Source organism: Astyanax mexicanus, chromosome 12 (genome assembly GCF_023375975.1).
Source record: "Astyanax mexicanus isolate ESR-SI-001 chromosome 12, AstMex3_surface, whole genome shotgun sequence".
In the NCBI taxonomy this organism is placed as follows: domain Eukaryota; kingdom Metazoa; phylum Chordata; class Actinopteri; order Characiformes; family Acestrorhamphidae; genus Astyanax; species Astyanax mexicanus.
The window spans coordinates 26,413,774-26,425,919 of record NC_064419.1 but is presented as its reverse complement, the minus strand read 5'-3'; the positions used below and the strand labels follow the sequence as shown (position 1 = coordinate 26,425,919).

At 37.1% G+C, this 12,146-nt stretch overlaps 1 protein-coding gene and 2 long non-coding RNA genes across 4 annotated transcripts in view; 1 reads left to right on the top strand and 2 right to left on the bottom strand.

Moving 5' to 3' along the window:
• LOC103035165 (phosphatidylethanolamine-binding protein 4) overlaps positions 1-12,146 on the bottom strand; it is a 118,215-nt gene that overhangs the window by 50,775 nt on the left and 55,294 nt on the right. The window lies entirely within an intron of this gene.
• Positions 6,406-7,965, top strand: LOC125806133 (uncharacterized). Of its 2 annotated transcripts, XR_007441431.1 has the most exons (3): positions 6,406-6,703; positions 7,797-7,832; positions 7,913-7,965. It is a non-coding gene; the product is annotated as an uncharacterized LOC125806133 (long non-coding RNA). The 2 variants fall into 2 exon arrangements; XR_007441432.1 differs by having other exon boundaries at positions 7,797-7,965.
• LOC125806132 (uncharacterized) lies at positions 7,838-9,127 on the bottom strand. Its single transcript, XR_007441430.1, has 2 exons — positions 9,076-9,127; positions 7,838-8,288 (listed from the first exon to the last, which is right to left on the bottom strand). It is a non-coding gene; the product is annotated as an uncharacterized LOC125806132 (long non-coding RNA).

Sequence of the window (12,146 nt, the reverse complement as noted above, 5' to 3'; positions counted from 1 at the left end):
AAGTTTTAACTCTGCATTTGCACCTGCTTTGAAAAGACACTGACAGCCAAAAACTGAACCAGAAGGTGCACATATATTTTCTTATCATTAAGCAGGTATTTACGACAAAAGCTAATAAAAAATAAGTATTCAAAATACTGGTATACGTAACAAATTTAACACTGGGAGCTTTATGACTGCTGAATATCGAGCTTAAAAACACAGGCACACAATTAACATTTCTTGCGTCAGTCCAGAATCATGGCAATGCAAGACATACTCAAATGCAACTAAAGTACATAGAAACTGAACTCAGCAGGGCAATATGTAGCCATTTCATTGAAATGAACAAATAAATACATTTAAAATATATACATTACAAAAATGTATTATATATTTTTATCATTGTGTAATTAATGATTAATAAAGTAATTATTGAATCACGACTGGAACAGAATGCTCAATACAGGCCTCAATGTTCAAAGGTCTCATTCCCCTCCAGAGCACATCTTGCATTAGCATGGTGCCAATAGGTTCACGTTTATTTCCTCCAGAAAGTCAGTCCTACTCTACTGACAGTACATTTCTACTGGAACTAGACAAGCTGTGTGTGTGCTTCTGCAAATCTCTGTCAACATGTAATGTAACATTTGTTGAACGTATTAAACAGAAGGTGCTTCCACAAACATTTGGACAGTATATATACACAGAGAATATGCAGAAAATGTAAATCAAAAAATAAATCTACACAAAGTGATTACAAAGTTGAATAAAAAATAAAAATCACACCGAAAAAAACCCCACTAATTTCACATCCAAAAGCCAGTAAGTGTGAGATCTGCACACGCAGAATTACAGCACTGTGACGCTCTCTCTATCTCTGAAGTTGCTTTGGGTGGGGGTGGGTGAGGTGGGGAGGTGAGGGGGAAGCCAGACGAGCCTAATAGAACCTTCTCCCGTTACCTCGCTGTGACAACAGAATCCGAGCTCACTGCGAGAGAAGCAGTTGTTATAGTGATGGCACGGGGTTGGTAGGCTAAGTGAGGCGAGAGGATGGTGAATGCGTGGATGGAAGATACGGAGGAGGATTATTATATAAGAGAGAGTGAGAGAGAGAGAGAGAGAGAGAGAGAGATAAAGAGAGAGAGAAATAACACAGTAACTAAAACAGCCCACATTACAAAGAGAGAATCAGGGACAAGGGCAAGCTACACGTGGCAACTATCACAAGATTGTTGCCTTACTGTAAACTGAACATACACATGCAGAACACACACACAAACACGTACGCCCACAGAGACAAAGCTGCACCCACGAATATATATTAATAAATGTGTATTTAAAGAATTGTTTGGCCAAAAATTACATTACACAACACACAATTTGCTTCTGCAGATTTGCAGTGGTGCTACAATGCTAATTCATTAGCATCATGCTAACTTTACTGCTTCACATTACTAATACATGTTTGCACAGTACAGCAAATGCATGAAATTGCATAATCAGGTAATGCAAAAGCTATGACTTTTAATAAAGGTATTTCTGCTTTGCAACCAGACAATTAAACACAGAATAAGACATGAAATAATATAAATGTAAAACTTCATGCCACACATTTTTTGGTGCATGTGCAGGCAGAGGTGCTATAAATGATACAAACTGTTACTACTCTCATACCAAAAGTCATGGGGCATCAGTATGTAAACTAGGGCTGGACAATATTTCGATATCGGTATTTATCGCGATAAGAAATGTTTCAATAACGCTGATATCATTTTTGTATTATATATATGTATTATTCACAGACAGGCGTTTTTTAGCGGCGTCAGTTCACTGCAGCGCTGAATACAATCAGCCTCCGTAGCCGGTCTACGTCAGTGCGTGATGACGCAATCATACAGGCACGTAGCCAGATAAGCAGGCTAGGCTAGGCTAGACCTGGGTCGGCTCTGCTCCGGTCCGCACCTAAAATCTCCCGCGATAAAGCGAAACCAACCCTAACCGAGCGAATCTCAGCTCCGCTCCGCTCCTCTCCTGTCCGCACCTAAAATCCATCCGTGATGTAGCAAAACTCACCCTAACCGAGCGGATCTCGGCTGCGCTCCGCTCCGTACCTACAATCCACCCGCGATGAAGCGAAACCGACCCTAGCCCTAGCAGAATGCACCTGACGCTTCCACAAGTGATTAAACAGAATAAACAGTTGAGTTGCAGGTCTAATTCAGTGGTTCGGCGTTCAAAGGTCTGATAAACTTCAGGCTTTAGCTTGCTCCAAATTGTTCCGGAGAGCGGAGCCGACTAGCAACGGTAATACATCTGTTCCTCCACCTCAAGCAGTTTCACTACACACAATATCTTCCTTATTCTGGCTGAAACACGTTTGTAGTTTATGTTGTATCTAATCTAGTTACTTATAGTTGATAAAGCCTATAGGTTTGCTTATTATTAAGAAGCTCTGCCTCTGTTGTAATGTAAAGTTATTTATATTGGTAATATGTATATAGGTTATAGGTTTATGTTTGACAGGGATGTCATGTTTTTATTTTGCTACATGCAGCATTGATTTATTCTGACCATTTTTTATTTCTAAAGCTTTTGTGAGAGGAGGCTTTAAAGACTTAAATTAAAATTTCAGACAGTAGTGTACAGATTTCCATTGCAGGGATTCTTAGCAGTTTTTCTGAGGCCTTCAAAGTATTTATATCGATATCGAAATTATATCGTATCGACCGAAATTAAGGAATATATCGTGATATAAATTTTGGCCATATCGTCCAGCACTAATGTAAACTGATCATGAAGTATGACCTCATGGAGAGGCTTGGGGATGCTCTAACCTGCATAAGTTGTAAGGTGTTATATTTTAAGTGAAGTTGATCATGTGCCAGTGTGCTCATGGCAAGCCCACATGAACTATCAGAGTGAGTGCCAGATGGATGGCACATTCAAATTTTTGAATTTGTGCAGCTAATTAACATTCCTTGATCCACAGTGTTGTGTGTATGTGTGCACCAGGACTAAATCATAGAAGACACAGGAGCCACAGTGGACAAAACAATGGGTTGAATTGATCGTGACTGGATGCATCTGGCTAGAATTGTCTGTGTGAACAGAAATTATATTCAAATTCAATGCAGGAGGCCTCCGTTGTGACTGATCATGTTGTAGGGTGAAGGCACTCTGTGCCATGATAACGATATATATCATGATATATCACATTTAAGTATGTTTTCAGTTATTCTTCGAAAAATATGACAAATAATATAATTGCTTTTTTTCCCAAATTTATTTAAAAGTGACATTAAACCAAACTTCCACAAATGAGAATTACCACCGTTTAGTGCAGCAATATATATGTATCAAACGAAATCAGATGAGGTAGATGCAGTAGCTAATTTTTTCAAAAGAACAATGCGTCTCCATTGTTCAGCTCTAATGAGTTTAATAATAACGTAAAGCATGTCACAAACCGGCGTGTCCGTCAAATAACGTAAAGCAGCGCCATGTCGCAAAACCACATTATGAAGCTTTTTTTTGCGAAGATTACTTTATTATCACTTATATAAACCGAGTTTATGCAAAGTGATCATTCCAATACATTTCATCTAAGCCTACTTTATATATGTGCATAAATAATTGATGAAATGACTGTAAAAACGATAGGGATGATAGAAGGTAAGTAGCACGATAGACATTTTTCTATCGTCCCCACAATATTTATCGTCATATCACACAGCACTCTAGTATTGAATTTTTTTAGAAAGATGTCGGGCATGCAGCATGCTGTGTTTGCCTGCTATTGTGTTCCATACTTGGCAACCCGGTGGTGGAAATAGGACTGGGAAAACGGGCAGTGGGCAGGATCAGGGGCTACAAAACAAAAATCCTGCTCTGTAATAGACAGTTTGTTGAACATACTGGCTAAAACACTGCTGTCAGGAGTTAGCATGTTTTCGTAGTATCTAAAGACACTTGATGATCCTGGATTATATATTAGTACAGAAAATGAAATACATTTTGGTCCCTAAACAATGACATAATGACATAAACAATGTCAAGCATACACATACGTTTTACAAGAGTTTACAATAGAGATACACATGGGAAGACAGACAGACAGACAGACACACATCCACACACACACACACACACACACACATGTGCATCTTCAGATCGGCTGAAATCATTTCTCCGTATTCTTCTTGTCGGTCAGGACCTGTGCACATTTGACCCTCGTTTGCTGGTGTATGTGTGTGTGCGTGCACATGCATGTGAGTAGGCGTGCATATGGAAGGAGTGGCGGGTCAGTGAACTGTATATAGCAGCACCTCACGCTGCAGCGGGCCCAGCTGAGTTAGACTGAGAGAAACCCCCCTCAGACTGCTCAACAGCTCCAGATGGCCTTCCATGTTAAAGGCCCATTGTCAGCCGTGCTGGGCCAGCCATCAGGGATGAGCCTAAATAGAGACAGAACAGAGAACGAGCATAAGGGTGTGTGAGTGTGCGTGTGTGTGTGAGTTTAAGTAGTCCCCCTCCTCATCTAGCTCCACTTACACAAACAAGCAAAAATGTTCAGCTCCAGGTTAAACTCATTCACAAACAAAGGAGTGGCCTCCAGTTCTTCTGAATGAGAATACCACATACTTTCCACTGCTGCTATACATGTAGCGTGCACACAAGCACACAAACACACACACACACACCAGGGGTTTATTAGTACACAGAAGTCAATTCATTTTCAATCACAGTTTGGACTAGGGTTGAACAATACTGAAAAATGTGATGTGATCATTAATTTATATTTGATGTATTTCCATACACATGCTCAAAAAACTGTCCAACAACGTTGACAAAACTGACAACAAATTTCAAAGATTTACAAATACTTTGACTCCTCAAACACTGCCCCAAAAATCAGGACCCAATGGGCTCCTCTATGCAGCTGTCTCACACTCTGAATATAAAAAAGAACTGATGCCTATAAAGAAGAAAAATGCTATCTCTTTCTTCAGTTTGTAATGTAATAAAGACATTCCAGTTAACAGGAATAGTGCAGCTCAAAGTGAAGGTCTGGAAGACTAAGAGACCTGCTCTCAGAATTGCTTTTATTGATGGAAGGATTGATTGGCAGCGATCTGACCGTGTGCTATTGCAATTAATTGATCATTTTCCAGCTGATCCATACTGTGCAAGTGGCTGCAGCACTTTTTTAGGTCACATGACCCTGCAGTTCCCAATTACACTGATAGATGACAGTTCTAAACTTAAAAAAAATTAAAAGCCAGTGTAAAAATGTGCTCCTAGTGCTTATTTGCTTTTACAGTATCTGATTAAATTGTTCTGACATAAAACTATGACTGGACTACACCTTGTCCCTCCATGTTAATGTCAACTACAGGGGGGCTTTTCATGGAGTCTTTTCCAGCTCTGTCTGGTCCTTACTAGCAAACTCACAAATTTATATAATGTATAAACTACCATAAAGACTTCTAAGATATCCCTACTGGATACCCCTTTAGAAAAAACATCACTCAGCCCAGTACAGTGAGTATGATAATTGAGTAGAGTTAACAACAAAACTCCGAGCACCACAATCCAGTTTAGCAAGGGAATTCACATTCTCACCTAGTATTCAAATGTGATTGATTTCAAAAAGCATATATATATATAAGTATATTTCATCTCGAGAGGCAGCACTCAGAACGTCCTGTCCTTGATAGATATCAGTGATTGGTATCAGCCCAAAAAGGATGATCCACCTCCAATTTTAATAAAGGCAAAGTAAAACCCTTCACTGCAAAAGACTTAAAAGACTATCCAAGTACAATCCACTGTGAGGTGATGGATCTATAAGGACTATCAGCATTGAATGTTTTATTAGGGGAGGGTTATATTCTGCAATGATGATTTTTTTGTTGAATTGACAAAAAGGTTATTAAAAATTATGATAAGGTTTAATTAGCATAAATATAACATTCATAGAACAAAAAATCTACTTTAAAAACAGTAAAAGTAACAACAGTTCCAAAACTCTGTAATGTAGCAAACGTAATAAAAAAGTAAAATACCACCCAGTGCAGAATATTGAAACATATGAAATATAAAAAAAATACACAAGTTTTCGCAATAAATAGCAAAACAAATACAAAATAGACTACTTTCAATGCTGCTATTATCATGATATGGATTATTGTGTGTGTATGATACAGTACACCCTTAGCTCTCACACACATTAAAACTACAATTCTAAAATCTAATCTTTTCCTATAAGTACTTAGGCTGAGTGGTATGGAAGTAAAACAGTGTCACCAGATTTTGAATTTTAAAAGCACTTGAATATTTAGCACTGAATTATTTTACATTGAATTATTGCATGTGATTTTTTGCCTCTGAATTAAACACTTTAATTTTTCAGTATATCATTTTCACTTATTTTATTTGAATGTAAAAAAATTCAAAAGCAAAAATTCAAGTTTTAAAAATTCAATTAAAATAAATTCAGGTTGCTCAAATTCGACCTGTCAAATTCGACTGCTAAAATACAACGCTCAAAATTCGCTGTAAACATCCGGGACACACAGGATGAGCAATCGATTCAGTCTTCAATCGAGCCAACAACCAGCCAATCACATCACGCTCCGAAGATCACGTGACAGGTAGCGCCTCAGTACAGCAGAGCCGCTCAACGCGGCTCACAGCCCCCTCCGCTGCTGCTCTCGAGAAGGTGAGTGTAAAACAGCTGAAAACAGGGCATTTACCTCATCACTGTGGCCATGTAATATCACTTAAACGGTGTAGAAATCATCACTTTAACCAGGGTTTGCTCTGTGGTTTGTAAACATATTAAATTAAGATAGATATCCAGATATACCTTGTTAAACTAAATAAATAAATAAATAAAGCTCCTCTGTTCATTTCAGAAAGCACTTCAAACACGAACACTAGATCAATTATTTATAAATACAGCCAGACTGTGTGGAAGATAATTACTACTGTAGAATCTGAGATAGTAACTTAGTTTGCTAAATTATAGCTACCTATCTTGCTAGTTAGCTGTGGGACTGTGCGATTATAGACAAGATACTACCTAGTTAGCGGTTTGTTTAGCAATACCTTATTTACACTTTGCTGCAAAGTATGTTGCTTAGTGTACTGGCCACTGTCTAACTGGCCACCTCTCAGGCCGGTCCTCTCATTAAATAAAGGAGATTTATTAGAATTGCTTTTTGTCTCTTTACTAACTAATTTAACAGAGATAATTTAAGATATGACCAGTATTTATTTTATGATATTGATTTTAATGTTTATATTTAATATATATTTTATAAATTTGTTAACAATTCAACTCAGGCTTTAACTGAGGATATCAACAGTAAATAATAGTCCTAAAATGCTTGTGTAATTAAGATACAGCATGATTAGTCCTGTTTACTAGTGCATCTCAATAGTGAAAAATATATATGTGTTTAATATCGTTCAGTAAACGGTCACATTTAACTTTTTTTTATTTTAAGTTTAAACTACATATTCTAGTAAACTGGGTTAAGGTTAGGACAGTAATTCTGGTTTAATGAACTTTTAGCCAGGTAAAAATGATTTGGAATATGTCACTTTACATGTAGTGTAATGTATAATTTCTGTTAAATTATGATATTCTCATGATCTTCAGATTTTCTGAGATGCATTAGTAATTGGTTTGTGCCAAAACCAATGCAATAATAATTGCAAAAATGTTTTATATAAATGAAGTAAATACTGAATCCAAACAACACCAAGTTTAACACAGTCATACTTCTTGTCTTCATTTTCTTAAACAGGATATTTTCTCCCAGAAAAAGAAAGGATAATAAAAGGTAGGTAATGTTCTTAAAATGTTTAATTATATTCATGTATCAAATGCAGTAATTTTTCAAGTTTCTTTTGTATTCCACAGGTTTCCTTTCTCCAAACTTTTAAAGAACAAATAAAGAAATCCAATTTCATGCAGTCTGTGCTGTGTTTATTTGATTTATTTACATGTGCCATGTTCTGTTTTTCTTTAGTTGTTTACATGTGTTCTGTATTTTTTTTTGTATGTTTTAGGCAGCCTCCCTATATTCTGGCACATCATATCATGTTCATCTTGTTTGTATAAATAATAAAAGCTGTTGCAAATAATGTGGTTCCTATTCATAATCCAAATAATTCTGCATAAAATCTTCAAGTGGTGACTTCAGAATATGGACAGATCTTTGTATTCTTTGACTTCGTTCTTTTCGTGGTGAACTCTCCATAGCTGCAAGCTGAAACTTCTTCATCTTCTTTTCAACCTTAAATAAAAACAACAGATTCACTTTTAGCGACAGCATTTACAAAATGTGATAATTATTATTAACATAAAACATTTAATAAATATTACTAATTATACTCTCTCATGGGTTGCAATATTTGATTCTCATTTATTAACATGACCTAAATATAAATAAAAATGTATAAAAGACATCACTAATAAATATTGCACTGATTACAAATTAGATAATGCCCACACATACATCTAGACCTAGTTACCAGCCTGAGAGGTATATAGTAACTGTAATAAATCTCCTTTATTTAATGAGAGGACAGGCCTGAGAGGGGTATAGTAAGTGTAATATAGCTCAATATATTTATTTAGACAGTGGCCAGTACACTAAGCAACATACTTTGCAGCAAAGTGTAAATAAGGTATTGCTAAACAAACCGCTAACTAGGTAGTATCTTGTCTATAATCGCACAGTCCCACAGCTAACTAGCAAGATAGGTAGCTATAATTTAGCAAACTAAGTTACTATCTCAGATTCTACAGTAGTAATTATCTTCCACACAGTCTGGCTGTATTTATAAATAATTGATCTAGTGTTCGTGTTTGAAGTGCTTTCTGAAATGAACAGAGGAGCTTTATTTATTTATTTATTTATTTAGTTTAACAAGGTATATCTGGATATCTATCTTAATTTAATATGTTTACAAACCACAGAGCAAACCGTGGTTAAAGTGATGATTTCTACACCGTTTAAGTGATATTACATGGCCACAGTGATGAGGTAAATGCCCTGTTTTCAGCTGTTTTACACTCACCTTCTCGAGAGCAGCAGCGGAGGGGGCTGTGAGCCGCGTTGAGCAGCTCTGCTGTACTGAGGCGCTACCTGTCACGTGATCTTCGGAGCGTGATGTGATTGGCTGGTTGTTGGCTCGATTGAAGACTGAATCGATTGCTCATCCTGTGTGTCCCGGATGTTTACAGCGAATTTTGAGCGTTGTATTTTAGCAGTCGAATTTGACAGGTCGAATTTGAGCAACCTGAATTTATTTTAATTGAATTTTTAAAACTTGAATTTTTGCTTTTGAATTTTTTTACATTCAAATAAAATAAGTGAAAATGATATACTGAAAAATTAAAGTGTTTAATTCAGAGGCAAAAAATCACATGCAATAATTCAATGTAAAATAATTCAGTGCTAAATATTCAAGTGCTTTTAAAATTCAAAATCTGGTGACACTGTTTTACTTCCATAGAGTGGCATTCACGCATATACACACACACAAACAGCCACACAAATACATGTCACTCAACCTCGCGTTCCGTCTTTGTATTTAAAGTTTTTGCTTCATTTGATCAGTGTTATTACTGCCCCTGAGCTGTGTGTAGTGTATAATTTCCTTCAGCACAGCTCTTTTCCTCCTGCTTGATGGACACTCTCCCCTCAGGAAGGCCGTACTTACCTCCATATTTACTCTCTACAGGTCTTACTGCTTCAGGTAGGGAGAAAAAAAAAGTAGTTTCAGACTTGTTCCTGGATCGCACACTTCGACAACTGTTCTTTTTGTTTCCTTTGTCGTGCATGTGGTACAATCCCCCCTCGCAGTTGCACACACGCACACCTCAGCAGAGGAACATCTGTGTGTGTGTGTGTTGAGCTGCGGGTGCATATGGGCTGGAGGTAGAGGAGTGCGCTTTCAGGCCCGTTAATGATGAGCGCTGCTGCCCTCTCTGTTTCTCTGCCGCCACCCTTTCCGTTCACTTTTTCCCCGCTAACGTGCTAACGCCCAGCCTGACAGATTTACCGACATATGCAAAGATGTTGTTGTTATTGTTTAGGAAGAAAAAAAAATTCCAGCGGAACACGGCTAACCTCGAGAGCCACCTGTATCTTCAGCGAGAGAGGGTGGGCGCCGCACGCAAGCACAGCGAAGTCTGCTTCCCTTCATTTCTCATCTAATGCCGATTCAATTCCATTTTTAGGGGATCTGCAGACGTGTGTGAGGTCACGGTGTGTTTGCGAGGTTTTTTCACTCTCGCTTTGAAAGCAAAGTGTTTGTCGTGTGTCTAGATCCATCAACCCCTCCCCACACACACTCACTCTTAGCGGCGATGTCTTAATTGGGGAATTCATAGTTAGCTCAGTCCCATTCAGGATCTTTATAATGAAAATAATATTTATCTGATTAATGCCTCCTCCAGGGTTGAGCAGCTACCTGCAAAAAGTGCTTGAGTCAAGAACATTTACAATTATAAGTCTCTGTTTTATCACTTACAGTTTAATTCATCCATTCAATTTTAGCACTGCTGCAGTTTTAATGTGTGTATTTGTTGACATTACTGTATTTGTGAGGACTTTTGCTGAGTAAAAGGCCTATGATAATTATTTTTGTTTAGACAATATACTGAAGAATGATTGCTATAAATAATATTGATGTCATTTTAAGACTATTTTATGCCACTGATATAATGTTCAAACATTAGAATTAAAATATAAAAAATTTTAAGTAAATAAATAAAACATAACTAAAGAAAAACACTGTTTTAAATAGGAAAGCACAATCAACTGTTTTTTTAGACACATCTGATTTAGCCAATATTGCATATTGTAAAAACTTTTAAGTTTATACAGGGGTCTTTCTGTAAACTATAATTGTGTATATTGGTATCGATATTGGTAACAGTCAGATTTGCCATGTTAACATTAATACTCATTTGAGCTTAATTAAACATAGAAATGAATATAAAAATAAACACGTATATGTTTCCAAAGTAATTTCATTTTTGCCACTTGAATTTTCTCCTAAAGAAATTGTCTCTTAGAAAGGGCAGCCAAATGTTTTGACATGTACAACATCTTACTGCCTTCTCATCACCATGTGGATCTGCTATCATTGTGAACACAAAAAGCTAAACACACACATCCACAATTTTCAATGACCTACTATGCCAGCAAACACAATCACTGTAAACAGCACCTTGATGTTTTTATAATAAGCAACAGTACCAGTATCCAGCAAGACTTGGCATAACAAACTCCTACAGATTCTGTCCCTGTCAGTGACCTTACCGAGTAGGCCAAGTGTCACTTACAAAACTTAATAGCTTCTTCAGCAAACACACAGACAAACAAGCACACAGAAGAAAAGCACTGTGTTTGACATGCCGTTTTCCAGAGAAGCACAACCCTCAGAGAAAGAAAAACATAATCCAATCAGCAGTCAAAGGACAAGCAGCAGAGCTGCAACGGGTATCCCTGTAGGCACTCTTCAGAGTGTACTCAGAGACACAACGCGGCAGAGAGAAATAAACTGAACAACAAAAAAAAGAACAAACAAACAAACAAAATATAACAATAAACACACATATACACACAAACACAGGGCCCAACCAATATATCACTTCATAGTGAAGCACAGACAAAGTTCTGATAGCTGTGACATAGGGTACTTTAAATCACAACCAATCATTGCGTTGCATGGCCATAAGCTCCTTAATCAGTGAACTGATTGAAAGTTGATACTGTTAGCGTTTACAGTTTAAGTAAAGTTGCTTTCTCTAAAAAACTTAAGTGGAGTACATTTGTTAAGTATTATACTGAGTGTAGTTGTTTTATAAACTATATTGTAGTTGCTCTACACTGTAAAATCATATTTGTTTACTAATTAGTTTCTTTGTTTAGCGCGTTTTAGTTAATTTACCCAACCAAGGTCAAACTTAAGAACTGGAAACTGGATTCAAGGCCCATATTTGAAGACCTGTGAAAAATAATGCATTACACTTAAGCCAACTTAGCCAATTTAGTTCACTCAATCAATACACTGCCATGCCAAAAATCAAGGTTCATGGGAGCAGAATCGTGTCCCTTGACTTTTGCCATGTCCCACGT